General features: G+C 35.7%; 1 protein-coding gene and 1 pseudogene across 1 annotated transcript in view; one reads left to right on the top strand and one right to left on the bottom strand.

The window, feature by feature from the left end:
- LOC122793530 (bifunctional heparan sulfate N-deacetylase/N-sulfotransferase 3-like) overlaps positions 1-25,226 on the top strand; it is a 1,344,847-nt gene that overhangs the window by 180,193 nt on the left and 1,139,428 nt on the right. The window lies entirely within an intron of this gene.
- Positions 15,663-15,804, bottom strand: LOC122793800 (annotated as a pseudogene).

Here is a 25,226-nt window from a genome sequence, read left to right as displayed (position 1 = left end):
CCATTATTAAGAAAAACAGGTGTATTTTTACCACTAACCCTGATTACATCAAAGTAGTAGGCGAAACACCAAAAATAGTATATCAAAAAGATATCCGCATAAAAAACATGGTGGAAATAGATAGAGTTATTGTGTCTGAAGGTAAAATGTCTAAGTGTGGGACTTTTACACAATGTAAATATATTCTAGAAACAGATACAGTGACGTATAATTATTCAGTTGAAGAGAAAATATTTATGTAACTCAAAAGGGGTAGTATATGTAGCAAAATGCCAGCAATGCCCAGCATTATATGTAGGCAAAACTATTAGACACCTGCGGACCAGAATATACCAGCACCAGTACAGTATTAAAAAGCAAGATGGTAATAATGCTTTAGCTAGACATTTAGTAGCAAATGACAAGCACTTTTTTAAGTTTGGAGTCATTAATCATGTTGATCTTGGTGAGAGGGGGTGGCTTCTTGAATTCATTTTTAGAAGTAAAGGAGCTACAATGGCAGCTACGGCTCAATGCTATGATGTTCCCAGGGCTCAATGGCCAATGTTCCATTCACAGTATTTTGAAATTGAAAGCTACTTCTGAATGGTAAAAGTAATTGTTCTTTTTTCTCCTTCTTTTTTGTCAGATGACGTTTTTATATGCAAAAGGTTATTTCATTTATCTATTCAAAAAAAATTTCTTTTACAAGAACTTAATACTGTTCAATGAATTCTTTCTTTGTGTTGAATTCCCAAGTACAGTAGGGATTGTATGCATGTCTACCTGTAGAAAGAAAAGTTCAGTGTTTATTTTACCTTGGGGTTTGTTCTTAATCATTAATTCTTAAGTGTTAATTAGACATCCAGTTAGAATGTATTGTGTGTGTGTATTCAAGGTGGTTGTTAATACTTTTTTACTCTGATGAAGTCTCTTGGATTTTGAGATTAAAGCGCTTAAATAAAATATACTTGTGTAGTCCTCAGCCCTCGTGCTGTCCTTCTTTGGTGTTTTTTTCAGGTATCAAATATGTGTTAATTAAAGTATAGCATTTCTTATTAATTTTTAAAACCACCAATGATCACATGTCATTATCATAAGAAAATGTGTTAAGAATTTTAGGCATGGTGGGAGAATTTTTCCACAATATAAGAACACCTCTCATTTTATTTTTGTAATATGAATCAGCAATGATTGAATAACCATTAAAGGACAGTTTATTTAAATCCTTTTTTATCAAATGAGTCTCTTGTAAAAACATTATATTAGCTTCATATAAGTTGAAATCTTTAACCAAACTGGCTCTTTTTATATTATTATCAAGGCCATTGACACTGAGTGAAACACAGTTATGTGCTAGCATGAGTACGAGGTGAATTTAGAACATCTGTATTATGGTTTACATATATAAACTTGTAATAATCTTTATAATAGTTTATCATGGATGAAACAAATTTCTTAACCTTTGATGTTTGAAACAAGATTCTGTATACAACTACACACATGGAACAATATGTTCCTTGTTTGATGAAGTAATCAATCAAACCATCCACTATCAACATTTCACACTCCAAATATACTATCTTCAGCTCCTGCCATGATGTGAAATAAAAGAATTAACAGTATAAATTAACAAGTGGTAACCCAAACTATTGCAGAACTAAAAATATGCATTTTCATATACAAATAACTGACTATTCTAATGATAAACATATTAAATACAATGGAATACATCATGTAAGGATTCGTAAACTTGTATGAATTTTGTATAAAGGTGAAAGAGACAATATTCTATATATTTATTAATACAACATATCCCTATTAAATGTCTGTTTACAGTAAGATACTGAAAACAAAATATGATATGAATTTGTAAATGTTCATCAAAAAGGAAGGCAAAACAGGTTTACTGAATCATTGGTTTCATACAGGAAAATAGGAGATTAAAATAGATGAGATTACATCTCCATGTAAGATTTATTACCTATGAAATTTCTTGAGGCATAATTCTAGACATATGTCGCTTTATTGTCTATCCCGTTAACTAACAAAGCCATGGCAATGGCTTCTGAGTGATTGAAATCTCAAATGATTTCAAAATTGGGATCACCACTACATCCCTCTATAATGGAAAGACTCTCTGACTAGGGCTAACACAAATGAGTCAGTTAATATCAAAATTATGGTTGGAACAATGTCAAAAAAGTGTACTATACTACCAATGGGAAAGGCTGTCACCTTGAATATGTGTATCACCAGTAAAAGCCACCAAAAAGTTATGTTACCAGTTAGATATTAGAAAACTTAATTTATCTTTCATTAAAGTTGTATCATGAATCCATATAGCTTGGATTATAACACCACTCATAGGATTACAACCTGATCTGATCTTTGGATAGATTTAAATGCAAATAATTAGATATAGATATCTAACTTTTCCCCTTCTGTTAAAATAGACAGTTACCTTGTTTATTTATTTAGAAGCTTAGTTCAAATTCTTATCCGTTGCCAAAAAATATGCAAGAGTTAAAATTAAGTGATGTGTAGGATTCGTAGATACTCTGTTTAACCATATTAGGTTACTATTTGGTGTTATTTCTTTTAAAAACACAACACAAAATCTAGGTACCCCTTTTCTCCATGGCCCTAGTGCTTACATAAAATCATATTCAATCAAATCAGGGTACACTGTAAGTGTTCAATGCATGGTTGACATTATCTACTATTGTCTGAAGGTACATGAATCATGACACACTATGTAAAATGGTAAATATACTTAACTACTACAACATCAAAATAGTCTATATGGTTGTTGAGGCACATACGACTAATCAGTGATTTCAGTTATCAGACATTGAAATTAAAAAAAAAAAAACCTAGATGGAACTAAATGTATTTGTCTACATTAATGAATAAACAACTGTTTACCAACATTTGTCATCAGCAGTGGAATGCAAAGGCTGTCATGTATGTATTCTGATTGCTCTAAAATTATTCATCAGGTCTAGTAGAAGGTTAAATGCAAAAAAATCCATCATATATTTATTAAACTTTTGTGACACCTGGTAAAGCATGAAAGTATTTATTGCATGTCTCATCATACAACATCCTATATCATGGACCTTTCCATCAAACAGAATCTGCAATCATTTTTTATGTACTGTATTTTCAAACATTTATATTTCTAGAAAGCAACTTAAATATATCTGGCCCCAGCAAGTCAATGATCATTTAAAATAAAGTAAAACTCTGTTTATGACTGTTCTATAATCATGTCTACAGTTTAGCCAGGTTACTGTGTGTTTATATAACATACATCAAGAAAATCATATTGAATCAGCGGTGGTGCAGCGGTAGCATTGTTGCCTCACAGCAAGAGGTTCTCCCATTCGATTCTCAGCTGGAGTGCCCGGGGAGTGCCTTCTGTGTGGAGTCTGCATGTCCTCCCCGTGGTTGGGGGGGGCATTTGAAAGACATGCGTAAATGAGCATGCCTTTGTTGAAGGTTGAACGTCGAGCTGGCACCTCGGCATTTGTGAAAATCTACTGCCAATCATTAGCGGACAGGAGTTCCACTGTGGCGACCCCTAACCGGGAAAAGCCGAAAGACAAACAACAACACCAAGAAAGTCATATTGAGGGGAAAGCTGATATGATGACTTTCTTGCTATGCATCTCAGAACTACTTTAAAAATATATGTAATGGGAGATGGAGTCATATGTCTTTATAGTAACTGAGAGAAATTAGCAACTTAAATATAATACCAGAAGCTGAAAATTATCCGATTACATTTACATGGATGAATAAAGTGTATAGGAGCTTTAAAGCTGTTGGTAGTTAATGGTACAGTTCAATTCTGACTAGCTTTCAGATACACAGGCTATTTCATAATGTCTAGATATCAGCCTCATACTCTTGCTCCACCTATCGCTGAACTATGGTCTCCCACAACTTCCTAAGTGAAAGACAGTCAGAAAACAACAACAAAAACATCAAATCTAGCCCTCATATTCCTCAGAGAACTCATACTAGTGCATAATCTGTTATTGTGTTAGCTTAAATGTTTACCACTTTCCAGAATTTATATGTTAGAACTACAGAGAGCAGCATTCTTGAAATGAATAATGTTTCTTTTAAAAAGAACCTTTAAGCCAGTATAAAAGAACTGATCAAAAGAGGAAATAAAAAGGAGAAGAGGAGAAATAGTAACATTAACCTTGATGGTGTCACCCAACAGTGAAAAAAAAACTGAAGAACAAACTATTTAATGACCATAAAGTTTAGATTTATAAGTCACATTCATTTATCTTTCAGCTTTTTGCTGACTCCTTCTTTGACAGACCAACCATTTTATGTTGCCTGTCTCTTCAGATTTTGTGTAGACCATTCCATTTCCTCGATATCAGTTAATATATTTTTCTTTTGACTGTAGTCCATAGCTTCCTGTAGAGTATTAAAGATCTTTGCTCCATCAATCAGATGTATTTTTATTCTAGCCAGAAACAGTACTTGTGTTTTTATGTTGGACTTTTTGAGAGATTTTATTAAGGGCACACTCTCTTTTCTTTTAGAGATGACTATTATCATTATCGAAATTAACAATCTTTCCATTTATTTTGACAGGTGAATTTTCCCATGCAGATTTTAATACTAAGTCTTTGTCCTGAGTGGACAAAACTCTAACTATGATAGATCTAAGAGAGGAAGAGTTATTCAAAGACAGGTGTGCTCTCTTTCAATTCCAAATGAAAAAAATTCAGGCACATTTAATGCTTTTGGTATCCAGTTGTTTAAAAATTATACCATGTCACTGCCCTCTTCCTTTACTAGTACCCTATAAATTCTTATGTTGTTCATCCTTGATCTACTTTCTAGATCTTTCAATTTTTCTAAGAGTTTAGCATTCTGTTTAAGTAAAAATTCATTATGATTTTCTCATTCAGTCAACCTACCATCTATGTCATATACTACTTCTTCAATAGACAAAATTTGTTCAGAATTTGTTCAGAATGTTTTTTAATTACCTCATTAAGTAAGTCCAGTGGTTTTCTATTGTCTATTTTGTTCTCCAACTTATCCATCTTAAAGACATAGCAAAGACAGCTGAGAAGCTCCAAAGGTCCCAGTGGATGAAATAAAATTGCACGAAGATAAACACTCGGACCACCAGACTGAAAATACATATTTAATAAAATGAAAATGCAACGGTAATCACAATGGTAAAAAGTGGTGCTTTCGGGAGAATCCCTTCATCAGACAAATAATTCTAAAATGCATCACTGTTTTAAACAACATGAACCAATTAATGACTCTCTTAGACACCAATCACAACAATTCAATTAAAACAATTCAATTAGGAATGAATGAAAGGGCGCTGCCCTCTTAAAATTTGTGTGATCGGCACTACATCATTAAGTCCAGGGCTTATATCAGTCTGCAATTCCACTATCCAATGTACTTCTAAAGTTTCAGTACATGTCAAGTATCCCCCTCTCAAACTTTCATTAACTACTTGTAATGCCATAAACTTAAAAAAAGTGACCAGCCCTATCTCTGACACGTTGATGCAGAGCATTCTTTTCATTGCAGAGACGAATAGCTGACAAATGTTGTAAAATCCTCTGCTTAAATTTGCAGTTAGTTTTGCCCACATAAAATGTGCTGCAGACACAGCACATCACCAAATATATTATATTCTTCGTGGAACAATTAGCATACAATTTAGGTATATACCTAACTTGTGTAACAGGATGAATAAAACTTTGCTGTTTAATACAGCGTCTGCATTGAAAAGTACCAATTCTTTTAGATGTAATAATCTTACTACCGATATTCCTATTATGACAAAGTAATTGCTATAAATTTCTATTTCTTCTAAAGGTGAATGAAGGTGCTTTTCCAACAATAGTACCAATAGTGTCATCCACCAACAATATTTTCCAATTGTCCCTTATAATATTACATATACCTTTAGAATCACTGCTGCACTTCATACATATTCTCAGTTTATTTGTTACTTTTTAGCATCAGCATTGGTATTCATATTAACAACACCTTTTCTTGAATACCAAGGAGCTTCTGTAGTATTTCTATAAGTCTTGCTGTCATTAATAATAGAGTCAACTTCCCCTCTCCGGTATCCTCTATCAGTAAACTGGGACTTCAATAGGGCAGTTTCATTAGCAAAAACAGTATCACTAGTACACAGCCTAGACCCTCTAAGTGTTTGGCCTTTAACAATATTCTTAAATATGTGCCACGGATGCATGCTGTCTTGCCTCAGCATGCTATTCCTCCAGCACAATTTCCTATAAATGGAAGTACTGATAGTACTGGGAGAATCAAAAGTGAGTCTAACATCCAAAAAATCAATAACAATTTTAGGATGATTCAAACTGAACCTGAAAAAATCTGTGGTAGATTCCAAATAATTAAAAAAAAATCGTTAAGTTCATCACTGCTACCTAACCACAAGAAAAATATGTCATCCACAAAACGGGAGTAAGAATGTAAATAATTTTGCCAACGGTGTTCTATGTTAAATAAATTCCGTTCCTCCCAATCCGCAAGGACAAGATTCGCATATGATTTGGCACAGGGTGTGCCCATCACAACACCACAGCATTGCTAATAAAACTGTTCATCAAACATGAACATGTTCTCAAGAATAACTTTTAACAACAAAACAATCTGTGTAATGGTCCTACTATCATACAAACTCTGAGTCCTGAGAACGAGTTCAATGGCGGTCAACCCATAAACATTTGGGATGACTGTAAATAAGTTCTTTACATCCAAGGTGACAAAAATAACATTACCATGTAAAGGATGTGCGGATGTAATTTCTGCAGCATGTTTAAAAAATGTGCTGTATCTCTTAAAATTCTATGTACTGATGCTACATCTACTCTATGTTTGGATTCTACCCACATAGAACTCAATTCAGTAATCCAGCCCCTCCCAGATACAATGGGGCATAAAGACGGATCTAACTCATATTTATGTATTTTGGGAAGGGCATTAAAAATAGCTATCATCAGATGTTCAACCCACACAAAATTAAAAATCTCTTCAGTTAACAACCCACAAAGCTTGAATTCAGTATAACTAACTGTAGAAGGAAAAAGGCTAGCTGGTAAAATATAGTAACTAGCTTTAACACTGATAATGATTTCATTAACCTTCTTCAGCTCTGTCTTTGCATAAGTATCAGTTACATCTAACATAGCCTTTACTTTATCTAAAAAATACAGTGTCCATGACAACGATCACCCTTGTCAGCAGGTTTGATTGTAATATCTTTATTCATAGACAATGTTTGCAAAGCATTCTTTTCATCTTGAGATAGATTATAAAACGTACTTCTCTGTCCTGAATTAAAATACATCATAAAGTCATCCTCACATGCCTTTATAAAAGTGTCAGTGACATGGTGAATCGGTGGTACAAAAGTACTTGTTTTTTTCAGTTCTAAGTGAGGAAGGGTAATGCTATTACCAAACATTTGTTATAATAAAATATTCCTACCAAATAACCTCAAATTTAGAACAATATCACTTAATCTATATGGCACTGCTGGTACAAAGTTCAAACCCCTGCTCAACAGCCATACATTTACAGAAGTCAAATTAAAAGTAGAGATGTTATAAACAGTATTTTCAGAGACAACAGTCAAAAAGACATCTTGCTGTGCCCCCCCCCCCCAACTGTTGGAGTGTACAGCCCATTCTGTTGATTTCTTCTTGACCGGTACGGGAAGTTGTGGAAAAAACGGTCAGACGATAGAGATCTTTGGTCTAGCCCCAAGAGTCGAAATGTCTTTAGGAGCAGAGTCTCCAGTATGTGTATTAGAACATAAGGCATCAATACGCTCAGTACTAAAGCAGAATCACCAGATTTATCTACTTCAGATGAATGAGAGACAACCTATACAATGGTGTTACTGGAAATAATGGTTTCCCCAGAGTCTGAAATCCATTGTGCATCCTGTAGTAAATCAGAGGTGTCCCTCTGATATCATTTAAAAGTTCCCTTTGATATTCCTTTCTTGCCCCAGGTGAAAATTTGACCACACAAATATGTTACATTTATGAAAATCTGTATAGTCTCTGTGTAACTTAGAAGTTTTCACTTGCTGTAGCTTGTTATCATATGCAATAACAGCACAACACAGAGAGTCTAACTTGGTCAAATAAAATTCACTGTCAAATTTATTCTCAATTTCAACCTGTCTCTTCTCAATAGATCTGGTAAGTTTTTGCTCATGTGGACCAAAAAATTCAATAAGCATCCCTTCCTGAGGATTATCTTGTTGTTTTTAATAATTCATTACATCTCTCCAGTTCTTATTTCAGTAACATAGCTGCCTATTCATCGGGTACCTGAAACAAGGGAATCATATCTAAATAACTTTGAAACTGTCCCTCATATCCTACCTTCTTATTTTCCTAGTGCATATGGATTTATAATATGCCACCAAACACTCAAATTTAACTCATTGATCTGTAGTTCCCCTTTAAACTTCTCCTGTTTTTAATTTTGATAATAGCTTTTCTACTTTTTGTTTCCCTAGTCACATAGCTAACATTTTCTGTATTTTGGGGGGGGGGGGGTTCAGAGTACAGATCTTTTAACACCCCTCTTGTTAAATTCATTTTCTATGAAAAATTCTATCTAGTTTTCTTATGTTTTCCCTATCCAATTTCTCCATACTCATTTATAGCCTTGCTGTAGTCTCCTAGTAAATCCTGTTATTATCCTATTATCACTGACTTAATTTAACTTATTATATCATTATTTCATATCAGGCTCCTAATATGGCCTGTATCACTCATTTTTATTTCTCTTCCATTGAAGAAGGCTATTAAGCTGAAACCAGTTTGGTTTGGGGGGTTGGGATATATATTTTTTCCCTTCACCCATGTTGTTACACTTTTTTGTGCCTTAAACAATGCTAAACCACACTTTATGCTGGCTCTGATTTGTTTTGTTTTTGTTTTTACAAGTCTAACCATGGAAAAAACAGGAGCATTTAAGTTGACCATAGTTAGATGGCCATTGTTTGCAGAGTGATACTATGATCAGCACCAAGTGCCCCTGTCCATGAGGATCATAGGTGCTACCCCTGGGGTGAACTTGTAGTTTCCCATCCAATTGTCAAGGTTGTGCTTAAATAGGGTCATTGAGGAGCTCTGCATCATGTGAAATGGGAGCTTATTACAGAAGAGCAGCAATCTCTGGGAGACATATCTGTTTCTTGCACAAGTTTTACTAATGTCACAGGCCAGGTTGAGATCGCTAACTAGAATTGTTACTCTAGAATTGCTAATCTATTTGCATTTCAGTGTAGCCAAATTAAATCCTTACTCATAATTTAGCTCATATTTAAAAATGTATATTTTTCTTCTAGACCCAGCCGTGGGTTTACACTGCATCATATTTCCACCTCCCCTTTATGTTATGATTAGATCACGCAGTTCTTCCTAGGGTCCTCACTCCTATTGCACACTGTCTTTGCTTTCACTCGGCTACTTCTCCATTTTTTTCTTTCCAGATATTCTCCTTATCATTACAAAAGCCTGTATCAAATATTTCAGACTTTGGCAGCCTATGCTTTATCTTTATAGTAGCTATTACATTTTTCAAAGATTTTCTTGTGCACACTATAAACTTAAACATTTGGTCTTTCAAATGTACCGAAATATCAAGAATCTGTAAAAGAAAAGAAACTTCAAAATAAAACATTCACTATTAACCACTTTTGAAAGGAATAGGATAATATTGTATTGCCTATGTACTTTACCTTCACCGATTAGGTAAGAACCAATGCTCTAACTTCAGTACTTCTTCTTGTTTTCCGTTTTTTTTTCTTTGCATCTACAGGCACCATTTTGTGACTTGGGGGTTAGAGGTGCTTTCCTGTGCACGGTACGGTGTTCTCTCATTTCCCCATAATACCTCATATCCTCATCCTTAATACAACAGTGTGACAAACCAAGTGAGATGTGAGAAGGGTGGGGGTCCAAGGAGCGACCATAGCTGCTCACAGAAGTGAGGTTTGCAGATTAGAGTTTCGGCCTATCCCCCGTGTGCTGATATATGTCCACCTGTAATAAGGCATGATATTAGCTTCTACAGCAAGACTGTCCTCAGATTCACCAAAATCTTAATCCAGCTACAATTCCAATATTCCAGTCTCAACCAGGTTATCAGAATTGGCTTCACTTACATCTGCACATCATCCTCATATCTCTCTCTCCAAAGAGGGGCCACAGCCTCATCCTTCCTCTCCTTCCCTTACCAGCCCCTTCAGGTACCTAAGTCACTCTAATAGAACTCGGGTCTATGTTTTTGCACTGAAGAGTATGTTCTGCAAATGGCTGTTCATCAACAATAAAACATTGAATGTCCATTTTAGCGAACATGCACATCAGTGAATTTAAACCTATCGAATAGCCTTAGTTGGCCAAGATCTCGAACAAACAATATACATTATATATACTTCACACATAGCTGATGTATTAGCATGCTACATACTGTTTCCTTTCCATGGGCCAACTATAACTATTATCTATATCCCTAATTGCAGTCACCCCTATCAGCAGAATCTCCTTTCTCCACTTTTGTGTTGGCTTAGTTCTTACAATACTTTCTGCTACTTTATGAATATAATATTTCTTTCTTTTTTAATTTCTCCATGTCTTTTGGATTTCTAATACCATGACAGGAATGGACCTCATTCCTAAGTCAAAGTATGATTAAAGTTCATGAAATTAGTATTGTTTCAATCTTTGATGTTAGCTAGAAGTCCTCTTTGGAGCACCCACAATGTGCCCAGTAATGACTCCTTCTGCAATCCATACGGATTTACATGCATTGGTAATGTATCTAAGTACAGTTCTAAATTCTTTTTTATAAGATCCGTTGCTCCTACTACTACTGGAACTGTCTGTGTATCTTTCTTCCACATTGCCCTTGTTTCTGCCTGAAAATCCTGGTATTTTATGACTTTTTGTCTGTAAGTAAGACACTGTAGTCACTGGGTGTAGCAATTTCAATAATTAATGCTGCTTTTGTCTTCTTTTCATGGATTTCTATATCTGGTTTTCTTGAATCTATTTTTTTGAACTGTTGGTAATGAATGATCCCATGTGATATAAACGTCATCATTTTCAATGATAGTTTGTGGCTAATGTTTCCAGTGCTTTTCAGTATTATAATGTTTGCACAATCTCCAGTGCAACAGTCTTGTCACATTATTATGCCTTTCAGTATACAGTCCTTCTGCCATTATTATATCACAACCAGCAAGAAGATGTGCAACTGTTTCCAGTTCTGTTTTACAAAGCATGCATTTGTCTGTTTCTCCCACATGTTCAATGGACTTTGTAAACCAATGTGTACATAGTCCACTATCTTGGGCCGCCAATATTAACCTTTCATCTTTTGCTTTAAAATCACCGCTCCTTAGCCATTCCTGCATTCAGTCCTGATCAATATGAGGTTATTCCAAGAGCTATCTATACTTGCAACTATATTTATGCATTTTCCACATTTCTTGGCTTCTCACCTGATCCTTCAGTCTATATTCTTTCTTTTGTTTTTTGACACATTCAGTTCCTGCCTGATTTTTATCTACTTCTGGTTTATTTTCCATTCCTGCTTGACATCGATATGCTTCTGCTAAACTAAGCAGCGAAGTCATCTTAGACTTACTCTCCTCATATTTCAATACTTTCACTACATTTGAGTCTTGTGAGGTAAGCAGATGCTTATGCAGTCCCACTATTGCAGATCTAGACATGTAATCAATTTCAAGGAGGCCCATACCTCCTTCAGAATGGGGAATATATAGACTTGGTATGCACTGATTTTTATAAATCATTTGATGAATATGAAGCATCCTTCTTGTTTTCCTGTCCAGACTATCCATCACCTTTTGAGGCCAATCAATCACTCCAAAACTGTAAGTTAGGACAGGAAGAGCAAATTGGTTTATAGCTTAGACTTTATTCCTAGTTGTCAATGCTGTTTTTAGTATTAATTTAAGTCTTCTAAAATATTCCTTACTAGGTTTTATTCGCATTTGTTCATGTTTTATTGTTGATCCTTCATCAATTCCCAAATATTTATACACTCCCTCTTGCTCAAGTTCTTTTATATCACATTCCTAGCATAAGGCAGTATTGCTTGAATTAAAAATTAAATCTGGGGACCCAGCAAAACCAAAAACTTTTAGGAACTATTCTAAAGCTAACATCTGTCTAATAAGTGACACCTTGGCTAAATTCCAAGCACCCTGAAACCTAGTCAACACCATAGCATGCTGTAAAGGTTGCCTTTGCTCATTTATCAAGATCAAATGACATTCTTTTATCATCTGAAAACATTTTATCCATTTGCAGTCATGCTTTCAGTTCCTCATCTGATGAACTATAGTTTTAAATCATCTACAAAAAGAAGATGAGAAGTCTTTACACTTTGTTGTTTCCTGGGAGAAAGATTGTGGCCATGACCTACTCTGTTAAGTAGACAGCTTAATGGGTTAAGGGCAAGGTAAAAGAGCAGTGATGATAGAGTCAGCCTGGAATATCCCCCTTTGAATCCTTATCCCTGGAATAACATTTTGTCCTTTATCATGGTTTAACTGCAGAGTGGTTTGCCACTGTTTCATGGTTGCTGTAATGTAATCGATCATTGGAGGGTGTATCTTATACATTTTAAGCACTCTTTTATCCATGAATGTGGGATATTGTCATTTTTTTTGTAGTCTATATATGGCATACTTAGCTTCTTCCACTTTTTATAGTTCTCCATTATGACTTTATTTAACATCAGATGATCCTTTTTTCCTTATGACTTTCTTTTATTACCACTTTGTTCTATTGTTATGATTGAGTTTTCTTCTAAATGACTATAACATCTGTCAGCATCAATTCCAGTCTATAGTTTACATGTTGCAGGCAAGTTAGTGGTCTATAGTTTTTAGGATAGTTTGCAGGTTCACTTTTAAGGAGGAGTATTGTTTTTCCTGTTTGTAGCCAGCCTGGTGTCTGTCCGGGGTGCACATATAAGTAGTTCTTACTCACGGTTAAATCTTCATGTTAAGATGTTAATACTTTTAACCAGAAGTTAGGTACTATCTCTGGGCCTGGGGTTTTCCAATTAGGAGCTTTTCTTAACTTTGTTTCAGTCTCTCTGTATGTAATGTGATATGTAATATTCTGTATGGTTATTGTTCTTCTCCTTAAGGATCTGCATCCAAAATCCCGGTTTCTCTTTGTTTCTAAAATTAGAAAAAAATATTATAGCAATAACCCACGCCTGGGTGTGGGTAATGCTAAATTTACCCACGGTTGGCGTGGTTTGGTCCTGAGGGCGAAGCCCGAGGGACCAAACAAAGCCAACCGTGGGTAAATTTAGCATTACCCACACCCAGAAGTGGGTTATTGCTATTATACCATGACATTATTTAAGAAAAGAAACTGTTACTTTTCTTAAATAATGGCATAGTATAATGCCTGTTTACTGCCCTTCCGCAGATGTCTGGCATCCGCGGCAGTTCTGATGTACTGCGCCTGCGCAGTACATCAGATCTGTGGGCAAAAGCAACGGAGAAAGCAAGATCTCCGTTGCTTTTTTTTTAGTGTCTCGCTATGTTAAATGAGTTTAACATAGCGAGACAGTTTTAAAATAAGCAACGGACATCTCCGTTGCTTATTTTAAACTGTCTCGCCATGTTAAACTCATTTAACATAGCGAGATCAAAAAGCAACGGAGATCTTGCTTTCTCCGTTGCTTTAACACTGCTCGCTATGTTAAATGGGTTTAACATGGCGAGACAGCTTTAAAATAAGCAACGGAGATCTCCGTTGCTTATTTTAAAGCTGTCTCGCTATGTTAAACCCATTTAACATAGCGAGACAGTGTTTAAAAGCGAGTTATACTAATGGAAAAAAGTCCGGGCGACCGGACCTTTTTCCATTAGTATAACTCGATTTACAACGGGCACGCTGGCCAATCAGCGTGCACGTTTTGGGGGGATCATGGTATAATAACTTATTAAGCACAGTTGCAGTGCGAGACCTGATCTTAACAGTGCTTAAGGTGTTTGCAAAAGCTTGTTAATCACATCTGAACACTGTCAAGATTGGGTGTCATGCAAGAAACTAACAGAAGAGAGTGCCAGCCAGAAATTAAAAGCAGCAGCAGAGAGAAAAAAAAAACAACTTTTGAAAGCTGACAGAACTTCAGTTTTCCACACTTGCAAATAGAAAGTCTGTCAGAATAAGGTGTCTAACAGCTTTTAAAACTGTAAGTTCTGCAATGGAGCACTTAGTTTCTGTCTGAACTCTTTTTTTCAGTGCTTAGTGCTTTACCAGCTTTGAAATACAAGTTAAGAGGCACAAAACGCAAAAATGCTACCTAGACGAGCCCTTGTTAACAAAGTTACCAAACAACAGCTCAAAAGAAATACTGTCCCCCAGGCTGGTTTCAGTACTCAAAAATGAATTAGCAAGATCAGAGAGGAAAGATGAAGTCCAAATATACAGACCACACAAGCAATCCTTGCTAAGTTTGGTATGAAAATGAGCTAAGCGTACACCCAGTAAAATTAGTATTTCTCTAACTAAATTTCTCCAAATAAACCAGACAGAGATCAGAACCAATTGTGCTTTTATTAGGTAGATGAGAGCTATTCAGTAACACAAATGCAACATTGTAAGTCAGTATTTATATATTTCTGAATATATTAGTAATAGTCATGAGGTACATTGTGGGTGTGGAAGAGTAACATACAATTTGTTAACAATCGAGTTAGTGGTAAGCTTCAAAGTAATATGGCCTAAGAAGAATTTCATTACAAATCACACTCTGTGATTGGGACGTGGACAAACAGAGCAAGCCAATGGGCAAGGGTTCATTTGATTGGTACAGAGTTAGTTGGGCTGCCCTATGGGAGCATTCACTTTTAGAGATGATGATAAAGGGGATGATGATCAACAACAGAAGGAGCAAAGAGTGAAAAAAAGAACACAAAAGACTGTGACGTGCAGAAATGTTTGTTTGGGTTTATGAAATGTAGAAACATAAAATATTATACAGAAGATATACATGATGGTAGGATCATTGCATATTTCTTTTTTGTTGTTACTTATACAATTTCTATAAAGTACAGTTATATGGTCTTGTGACTATAATTAAGATAAATGAAATGTCCGTCTTGGCAGTAACCTGGTGCCACAGTGCTGAATCAAGCTTTTAATCAGTAAATTGTAGTCCAGAAGGCTAGACTTCATTGCAGTTATTGTATGCATGAGCAACTCAATCCTTCCTGACTTCATTAACATTTATAAACCATTCAGATACACTATGCCTATATGTTTCTCTTGAATGACAGAAATTAGATACCACCCTCTAGGAACAGGTACCATAGTGAAAAGTTGCTGGAGACCACCCTGTACACCCTGTCAGTTATGTACAGGGCAATTTGTTTTTTTGTCAGAAGAGATTACCACAGTGCCAAGGTGTTATATACCAGACTTTACTGACATTCACCCAGAAGTGCATCCAAACAGGTTCATAGGAAAGTTCTAGATTAGCTGCCCTCGTGGACCATTTTACACCTAACCAATTTCCAGTGATGAGAATCAAACCCTGTATCTTGTCCTTAGCCATTACACCAGTCCCCAACCAAAAAAAATAAAGTTGTTTCCAACATTTGAGGAAGTCACAGGGGTCAACCCAATGAAAATGTGTAATGGAAGAGCCTCACCCTGGGGAAACCACCTTCTTGATCATGGTATTATCCCTGCCAGGTAATATAACCATCAGGCTTTGTCTCTTGTCATTAAGACTGCTTGCGGCAGAAGACTAAATCACCATTCTGTGCTGACAGGCTAGAGGTAAAGCAGAAATGTAAATACTGAAGCCACCATATACCTAACTCAGCTATCACATGTTGATTTCCTGCCATAGAGAGCTTTTGCACTGTAACAGGCTAATTTACTCCCTAAACAAGAATGAGTAAACTTCAAATACTGTTTCACTCAAACATATGAAAAACAAGGTAAACAAGAAATAACAGCCATCAAATACTGTCTTACACTGACATAGCACTAAGACAAGACAAAATAGAGCAACCAGGGCTTACAAAGCTAGATACCCAGATGGTGAGAGATGCTTGTAAGGATAATTGGAGGATGGTGGGAAGGTCTTATGTAGAAACCTTCAATCATCCATAATATGGGAAGTACCTCACATAATTGTACTACAGTATTTCAGTTGTTCTGTCTTTACAGTAACCTGTTTCATTGAAATGCCAAACTATCAATCCAGATATTGTGTAGAGGTTCCAGCTAACATCATTTGGACTACTACCACAATGAAACAATGCATGGCCTTGAAACACTATGGAGTAGTAATAATTTGTAAAAGACAAGATAGCAGATCATGCCTGCTATTTGAAAACAGCAATATAAACCACACCTTTGAAAAAACATTGATGCAGCTACTATCCTTGAAAAATGGACTGTGGTAGAGCTCTGTCTATGCTTGCCTAAAGAGCCACAACAAAAGCAAATGCAAATGTAACCAGACTTCTACTTAGAAGTGGTTTATTTATCCACTATGATACTTAAAATATTTATTATAAAGGAATCAGAAAGTTGATCTGATATTTTATTTTTGTGATTCAGATAAACACTGGCTTCCAAGATCCGTCTTATGCACATTGCATTCACCCACATTGTGTGGATGAAAAGAGAAGGGGGAAGCTGATTTTTTTCAAACAAACAAGACAGTCTGGTACCATTGGCTGCATAATCTTAATGAAAGACAATATAAGGCTCTAATGACATACAGACCTGTCACAATATCACATTTATAATATGATGGTAATAGATAAGCTTGTCTTCAAAGAGACAAATTTCAGTGAGACCAATTCAACTAGCTCAGCATAATTTTTGTCAAGGTTCTTATGATACATTTAATGTTCTAATTTGGAAACACAAATTTTTGAAGCTTCAGATATGATATTCCTACAAGAAATGTCTTTACTATGAGTCTGGAAACTAATGAATGATCTCAAAGAAGGCATGCTAGCAAGGCTGCTTCTTTAGCAATGCCATTCTGATAAACCTCCTGACTTAAATGAACCTACAAAGGAATATCTGAAGGTGTTACTGCACAATCCTAGACGTTTTAACTAGAAACCCCACTCCCTGCAAGCCTTTTTCTAACTGGAGAATGTAGACATATGTGTAGTAACCAAAACATGGTTTAAAGTCTTGGGGAGAACCCCAGCAGTGCTAGGTTATAATGCCTATTACACCCTTAGACCAGAACTGCACAGGAGGAAACAGCAGGCAGAGTAGTCTCTGTCTATATTAAAACAACTTCACATCCAGACTTGTTAAAGTGTATGACCCAATGGAACTCATACATGTGCAACTCACCATAAACAGGGCCTTGTAGCATATCCTTCCAACCTATAGGTCCTCCTCCATGTCTCAGGAAACCCATACTACCTGTCTCAATGTATTAGAGTCCCATAATGTTCAACCCAATGTAATCTTCATGAGGATCTCAGCTGCCCCTCTATAGAGTGGGAATCCTATACCACTTGCACTGCACAAGCCCATTGATTCCTACTCTTTATTAATACCAACATGCTGGAGCATTTGGTCCAGTCTCCTACCAGGTGTATAAACATCCTTGACATTTTACTTGCAAACATGGGGGAGCAATGCTCCTCACCCAATGTAATATCTTCACTCATCAGATCTAAACATAAGGCAGTATTGCTTGAATTAAAAATTAAATCTGGGGACCCAGAAAAACCAAAAACTTTTAGGAACTATTCTAAAGCTAACATCTGTCTAATAAGTGGCACCTTGGCTAAATTCCAAGCAACCTGAAACCTAGTCAACACCATAGCATATGAGCTATTTACAAAATCCCTGTACAACTATATTGATAGCTGTATAGAGTAAGCTGTGCCCACTTGTATTAAGAAAAAGACAAACTCAAAACACAAGCCATGGTGGAATCATACTATCAATCAGTTATTCAACAAAAGAAAAAATATTGGCCCAACATAAGAGGAACAAAGCCCAACATACTAAAAAAACCCTGACCAATTTGAACAGGCAGCTAAGAGGGTTAATTAATACTTCAGAGGCTGAATTTGAAGGAAAAATAGCTTCTCAGGCAAAGGACAAATTATCTCCATAACCTCAAGGGAAGTACACAACAATACGCAGAACTTATCGAAAGTGGCATCACACACACTGAACTGGAGATCATTGCCAACCTTTTGGCTGACAGGTTCAGCTCAAATTTCTCCCTCCACTCCACCCCAATAGTTCAAATTAAATACCACAGGCCACAAATCCCCCCACCATCATTAATTTGGATCAGGTCTTCAGTGATCTTTCCAAGGCCAAAAACACAGAATCGATGAGCCACAGTAACACCCCAGGATGCACTTAATAGCATAAAACATGACCCCTCTGGTCCACTTTAATCACTTCTTAAATGGACCCTACAGTGAGGTTTTGTACCCAAGGAATAAAAGATTTCTACAGACATTCCCCTGCACAAAGGAGGTCCAACCACTGATCTAGGTAACTATAGGCCCATAAGCCTGACCAGCCTCATATGCATGGTCATAAAAGGAATCATCATGGACATGATAAATGAAGATATAGGTAACCTGCAAATGCTGGACCCATCACAGTTTGCCTTTGTTAAAGGAAGGTCATGCCTATTAAATCTGGTGGACTTCTTTGAGAGGGTCTCCAAAGCAATGGATGAGGGCAAGAATGTGCACACACCTCGACCTGGCCAAGGCTTTTGATACAATACCCCACTCAGGCATCATAGACAAGCTCACTAAATTAGGTATAAGCCCTTTTATCACCCACTGGATAGCCATTTGGCTCACTGATAGAGTCGAGGAGGTTAAAATCAATGACTCTGCATCCACCAAGAGGCCAGTCACTAGCTGAGTCTCCCAGGGCTCAGTAATGGTCCCGCTCATCTTGGACTAGCAAATGGTGTCAAAGCCATGGTCTTAAACTCAGTGTTAAGAAATGCATAATTGTAACCTTTGGAAAGTCAGCCATACTTGCTAATTACCATGTTGATAATATACCCCAAGAATCAATCCAGTGGTCAGAGATCCAGGTGCATACAAAGACAGTAGTCTTACCTTTGACCACATCTGGCCACAGTGGTGAGAAAATCCTTTTATGTTGTACAACTTATAAGAAAGGGCATGGCATCTAGGTCCAAATAGGTCTTTATTCCACTGTACTCTGTCATTATCAGACCAATATAGAGTACAGTGCGTCCTTCGGTATGTAACTGACCAGGCATATGCAGCAACTGGAGTGACTTCAGAGGTTCCTTACAAAAAGAATACAAGGCGTAACACACCTGCCTTATGTAGAGCACCTTAAAGCCCTTTCCCGCTACTCAGTCACCTACAGATTGCTGAGGGGTGATCTATGCCTGACTTACAAGGCATCTGCAAACCGCAAACTGATGAATCTCCTACATATTTGTTAAGTCAAACAGTGCAAGAAATACAACGTCTAAGGACTGGAGCTTTGTTTGTGACTTAAAGAGAACATTCTTGAGAGACAGATATGTGTCCCAGAGACTGTCCCTCCAATGGAACAGACTTCCCGTCAATGTGAAACTGAATTTGTCTATTAACCAACTTAAGCACAACCTAAACCAGTGAATGGGGAATAGGAAATTTACACTAGGCCTTGCACCCATGTGCTTCATGGACAGAGGTAGCCTATAGATGTCTGGCCCTCAATGTCCTACTTGGATATAAGACGTCATTATTCTTTTGGGAAACTTGGCTTAGAAAGTTAGCCTAGTAATAATCTATGAATCTATGAATCTGTGAATGAATCTTAATTCATAAGTAAAAAAGAATGCTAGCAGAAAATGTCTCAGACAGTATTAGACTTTAAAAGGATATACCTAGGGTTACCACCTGTCCCACTTTGCGAGGGACAGTCCCTCTTTGGGCAGTTGTGTCCTGACAAAAAAATTAAAAAATGGCAAATGTCCTGAGATTTTAGGACAAAGTTATTTCCTATATTTTATGTAATAGTTGCATAAAACAGTTATTCTGTATCTGAAACACCTAAATGCCATAAGAAACGGAATAATCAGCTAAAATGCTACAAGAATAAGCTTTTATTTAGGCAAAAAAGTTAAGTTCTATCCTTTGTACTGACTGTGGGTATGTGTCGGCCTGTAAAATCTGATGTTTGTCCTGAAATGTCCCACTTTGGCCATTTGAAAAGGTGGCAACCCTAGATATACCACAAAATACAAACATTACAATGTGAAAATCTTTTCCCTTTCAAAAAAATGTCAACTTGTCTTTTCCAACATCTCTTTTTTGTAATAAACACAATTATCTGTTAAAAGTAAAACTCCACCTCCCAATACAAGAAACAATTTCAATATCAGGTGTAACACTGTGCCTTGTTGCAGTAACAAATGGTCCTGTATAAGGTGAAAGGTGATGGTGGAGGAACAGGATCATCAACTCTTTCAAAAGGCAAAGAGAGAACAAAAGCTATCTGGGAAAGAACAGGACAATAAATATTGAGTTAGCATTGTTTTTATTTGCATTAAGCAATTCCTTTTCAATTAGGGACATTAAATGGAATGAAAATATTGGTCTGATTCCCCAGGTTTGTAATATAGAATTGTGTTTTTTTTTCTACAAAATGTGGGTATTGGGTCATTTGCTAAGAATGTGAACAGGTTACTCCATAGCAGACCATAGCTGACTATCAGTTCATGGAAAACTTCCAGATATGTAACAACCTGCCACTCATGGCTCTGATGAATGGCTGCAATGAGACTGACTAGAAGATCCCCCTTTCCAGAAAATGAACTGTTTGAAGCTGTAAACTTATGAACAATTCTATATCCCACATTAGTCAGGCAGCCTGCAGAGACACTGTGTGAGTTTTTGATAAGTGCTCCTAAATCCCAAAGACATGATGCAAGTGAATTTGAAGTCCAGTAAGTAGTCCATAGGTATGTATGTCATGTATGTCCATGAGTGTTGTGTAATGGACTGTCATGCTGCTCACAATGAGTATCTCTGCCCTGTGTCTAGTAAGTGCCAGGGTAATCTGTGACACCCAATAACCCTGACTTGTGCCGAGTAAGTGCTAGGGTACTCTGTGGCATCCAGTGACCCTGCCCTGTACCTAGTAAGTGCCAGGGTACTCTATGGCACACAGTGACCCAGCCCTGTACCTAGTAAGTGCCAGGGTATGCTGTGGTACCCAGTAACCCACATTGGGTTAAGCAGATAATCAGAATGAATGAATGAATGTATGTAAACTGATGTTTCACTTGCAGTTCAATCTTTTTCATAGAAGCAGCTTTCAGTTTGCAGCAAGGGAACCAATCCAAAATTTGAAGCCACTCAATAGAAATAGAGTTACAGTCCAAAAAAACAATTTTGAGAATAAAACTAGTAGAAAACCAAATTAGGACTGTTATAAAAAAATAAATAAATAAAATAAAAAAATAAGCCAAACAGCATCTCGTGATCAAGGTCCAAGCCGCAACAAAGGGTGAGCCCAAAAAAGTATCCACAGTGTAAGAAATAAACAAATCGTATTGCAAATATAATGCTTAATGCTTTTGTGTACTCAGAGACTTTTTCAGAACAAAAAAATTAATCAATTAAAACTCACTCCTTTTAAAACAATGAATGTCAACCAATTGGTGCTTTATTCAAGATCTTGTGTTTCATCACACAATGAATGTCAACCAATTGGTGCTTTATTCAAGATCAAGTGTTACATCACACAATGAATGTCAACCAACTGGTGCTTTGTTCAAGATCATGTATTACATCATTTCCTTCACAAACCAGTGTAACAAATGTTTAATAAATCTAAAAATAAAAATTATAATGTTAAATCTAATCAAAATATATACATACACAACTACTTAATAGTATAAAAATTCATAATCCGTATAAAATGTGTATTGAACACAAAGCCATAGATGTTATTAGTTAACTATAATTCATCAATATGTAAAAATAGGAAAGTTGGTGAGATGTTAAAAATAAATTCTTGAGACACAAAAATGAATTTCAAAGCTTAGCTGCTCTTAATTTTAACGCAGGGGAAATGGAGACTTGACGATTTAAACCAGGGAAACTGCTAGCATTCAACTTCAATTACCAAAGTAGTTCACAATATTCTAAAACAGGTTCACATTGCCCACCCCTTGAGTCACAGTCCACTTGTTCCAAAACTCAAAAAATAAAACGACTGTTCCTGGATTCCAAATAATGTTTGTATAATGCATTTGTTTCCACCTATTTCTTAATGTCAATGGTGTGCTCATAAATTTTCTACCTCAGGGCTATTTCAGTTTTACCTATACAAAATGATGAACATACCTTTCTAGCTCCTGCCAAAACATCCACACCTCATGTAGGGAATGTTTTTAATATCCCTTTGAGTATATTATGTTCAATCAAAAATATGACAAAGACTGGGTACTACAAGAAATATATATTACACTGAAAAAGTAAGTAGAAGAAATGGTGTCTCTTGCATGGCTAAAAAGAATCTGAGTATTGCAGCTATGGTGGGTAGCATTTTTCCCACATATTGTATACAGCAGTACCTAGTACAAGCCCACAGGGCTATATCTCATTTATGTTTCAGGATTTTAGCATAGTCAGGGAGCCATAAAACTGTATAGCCATATATCCAATAGTTAATGCAAACTTCTGTTAATATCTCATTTATAGCTCCAGGTCCATACTATTGGTGCAATATAGAAAGGGTGACCATAAATATGTACAAAGTTGGTATAGGGACAGACAAGGATTCATGAATATAAAACAGGATAAGCATTCACAACGGACCTGGGTACATTAACATTTAGCACTTTTGTATTTAATAATATGCTTCCTCATAACACACGCACACACACACACACACACACACACACACACACACACACACACACACACACACACACAGACACACAAACACACACACAAGTATTAAGCAAACTTCTCCCTTTAATCCACCAAACAATGAATTTTATTTGACAGGCTTTAGCTGTAGCATGCACTTATTAGTTAATGCTTTGTTTAAATTGGGTGGGGGAACATTGCATTTAATCTTAGTTACCGGAAAGGCTCTTTCTTTTCTATTAATGGATTTAAATCCTCTTATAACCTTACAGAATACATAACATGGAAAATCAACTTCTTAAAATATTGAATGCAATATGTTTTTAATTTTCAATTAGTCTTACAATATAGAAAGAATTGCAGGTAAAAAATAGCTAAATATAATACTTTTTAACTGAAATACAGGTATGACATCCCTTCAGATAAATGCTTACATCCATGTCATATAATAAATCAGGATTGCTTAGGTAAATAAATCAACAAGCTTTACAAAAATCACAGTCAAGGTTACAAATTTTTATGGTCTCTGGTATTATTCAATGAAATGTCAATCATTTCCAATATGTCCTGCAAATTGCAATTTTTTTTTTAGTTAATATAGGATCTTCTCCCCTTCTACCAGAATCGTAATTAATTTTGGATTCCCCTGTATAACTTTCTAGATATCTATAACAACTTGTTAAATAAAGATTCATCACTGGTACTGTAGTGAACAGGAAAGTATAATGTATATTTTTCATATTTTTCTACTTCTCTACAAACTTGATTTAGCCTATTTCTCAAAATTGGAGCATAATATTTGTCCCTTTATCATAGCAATAAATCACTTGCATTATGTACAGAGGCAATATCACAGCCAATGTCTTGAAACATTGTGCCCAATAAATGAACCCTAGAAGTGCTAATACGTTGCTATTTTATTACTTTTATTTTCTGTTTGCAAACTCATAAGGTATAAATGTTACAATGCAAATACATATTTGAAAAGTGTGGCTTCCAAAAATATATAAATTACATTTATCTGTTTGTAAACTTGTCCTTCCTTTTTGTACCTAAACAATACATCTTGTCTTTAGTTCAGTTTGAAGCAAATTCCCAAATAAATTGTTAATTTATTTTATATACTGGATAAAAACCATTAAATCATTCTCATTCTGTATTAAAAATGTCATCAATGCAGTATCTGTATAGTACTAATTTATACACATACATACTTTCATGCACAGCTTCAGTTCACATCGAGCCATTATCAGGTTTGCATAAGATGGAGCCACTGGCATCCATTGCTACCCCCTTTACTGATGATAAAGTTCATTTTCCAAGTAATAAAAAACATTCTTTAATACTGAAGTGCACTGGATTTTAGGTGTTTTATTATTATGCCTAGCATTAGAACTTAAACCTAAATAGCCTCTTATCATTTAAACATCCAAAATAAAATAGAAATATACAAATATACGATATCCATTATCCCGGAACATATTCTGAGTTCCAAGGTATTTATTTCAGAACATATAAAAAGTACCATTTGTAATAAAAATATGATTTTATTTCACAAACTGCCTGCTAAAATACTTCATCTAAATAAATTCTTATTGCTTTGATTTTAGATCCTAAAGTTGAAATCACAGGCCAGAATGGAACATGCAAGAGATTTTCATTGAATTTTGTGAGTTTCAAATAAGTAGAGCACCTCTAACAATTTAACTAAAAATAAATTATATAAACTGAGGGTAATGCTTACAAAAGCAACAATTCCTACAATTCTAAATCTGGACATTGGAATATTTTATTTAAGGACTGTCTAACAATCTTATAACTGCCTGCCCTTTTTTAAAAAAAAAATATTAACATACTCAGCTGTATTTACAACTACCATACATATTATTTTATATACTTTTATGTACAATAACATTTCTATATACTTCAGTTTTCTCAAAGCTTAAAATTTTTCTTTACTAAAATTGTAAAATCATCTAGCTGGCTTTGTATTTAGAATTTTCCTGAAATCTTTAATACATGTGTACCTCAGTACTGCTGTCAGTTGTAGTTCTGAATTAAACACATTTGTCCTTCTAAGCAGGTTAATATCTTGTTGTAAAGAAGTTTTGGCAAGTAAATGTACCTTTCTAAACTATATTTTAAAACTGCAGATGATTTGAACAAAGTTTGCTCATCCTGAAAGTAAAAAAGATAAAACCACATTGCATTAATTCAAGTTCACTACTGCTAAATTCATAGCCGCTAAAAC

Source organism: Protopterus annectens, chromosome 2.part0, assembly GCF_019279795.1.
Source record: "Protopterus annectens isolate FY-2018-M chromosome 2.part0, PAN1.0, whole genome shotgun sequence".
NCBI lineage: Eukaryota > Metazoa > Chordata > Ceratodontiformes > Protopteridae > Protopterus > Protopterus annectens.
The sequence above is the reverse complement of the archived record's forward strand: the minus strand, read 5'-3'. Positions and strand labels throughout refer to the sequence as shown.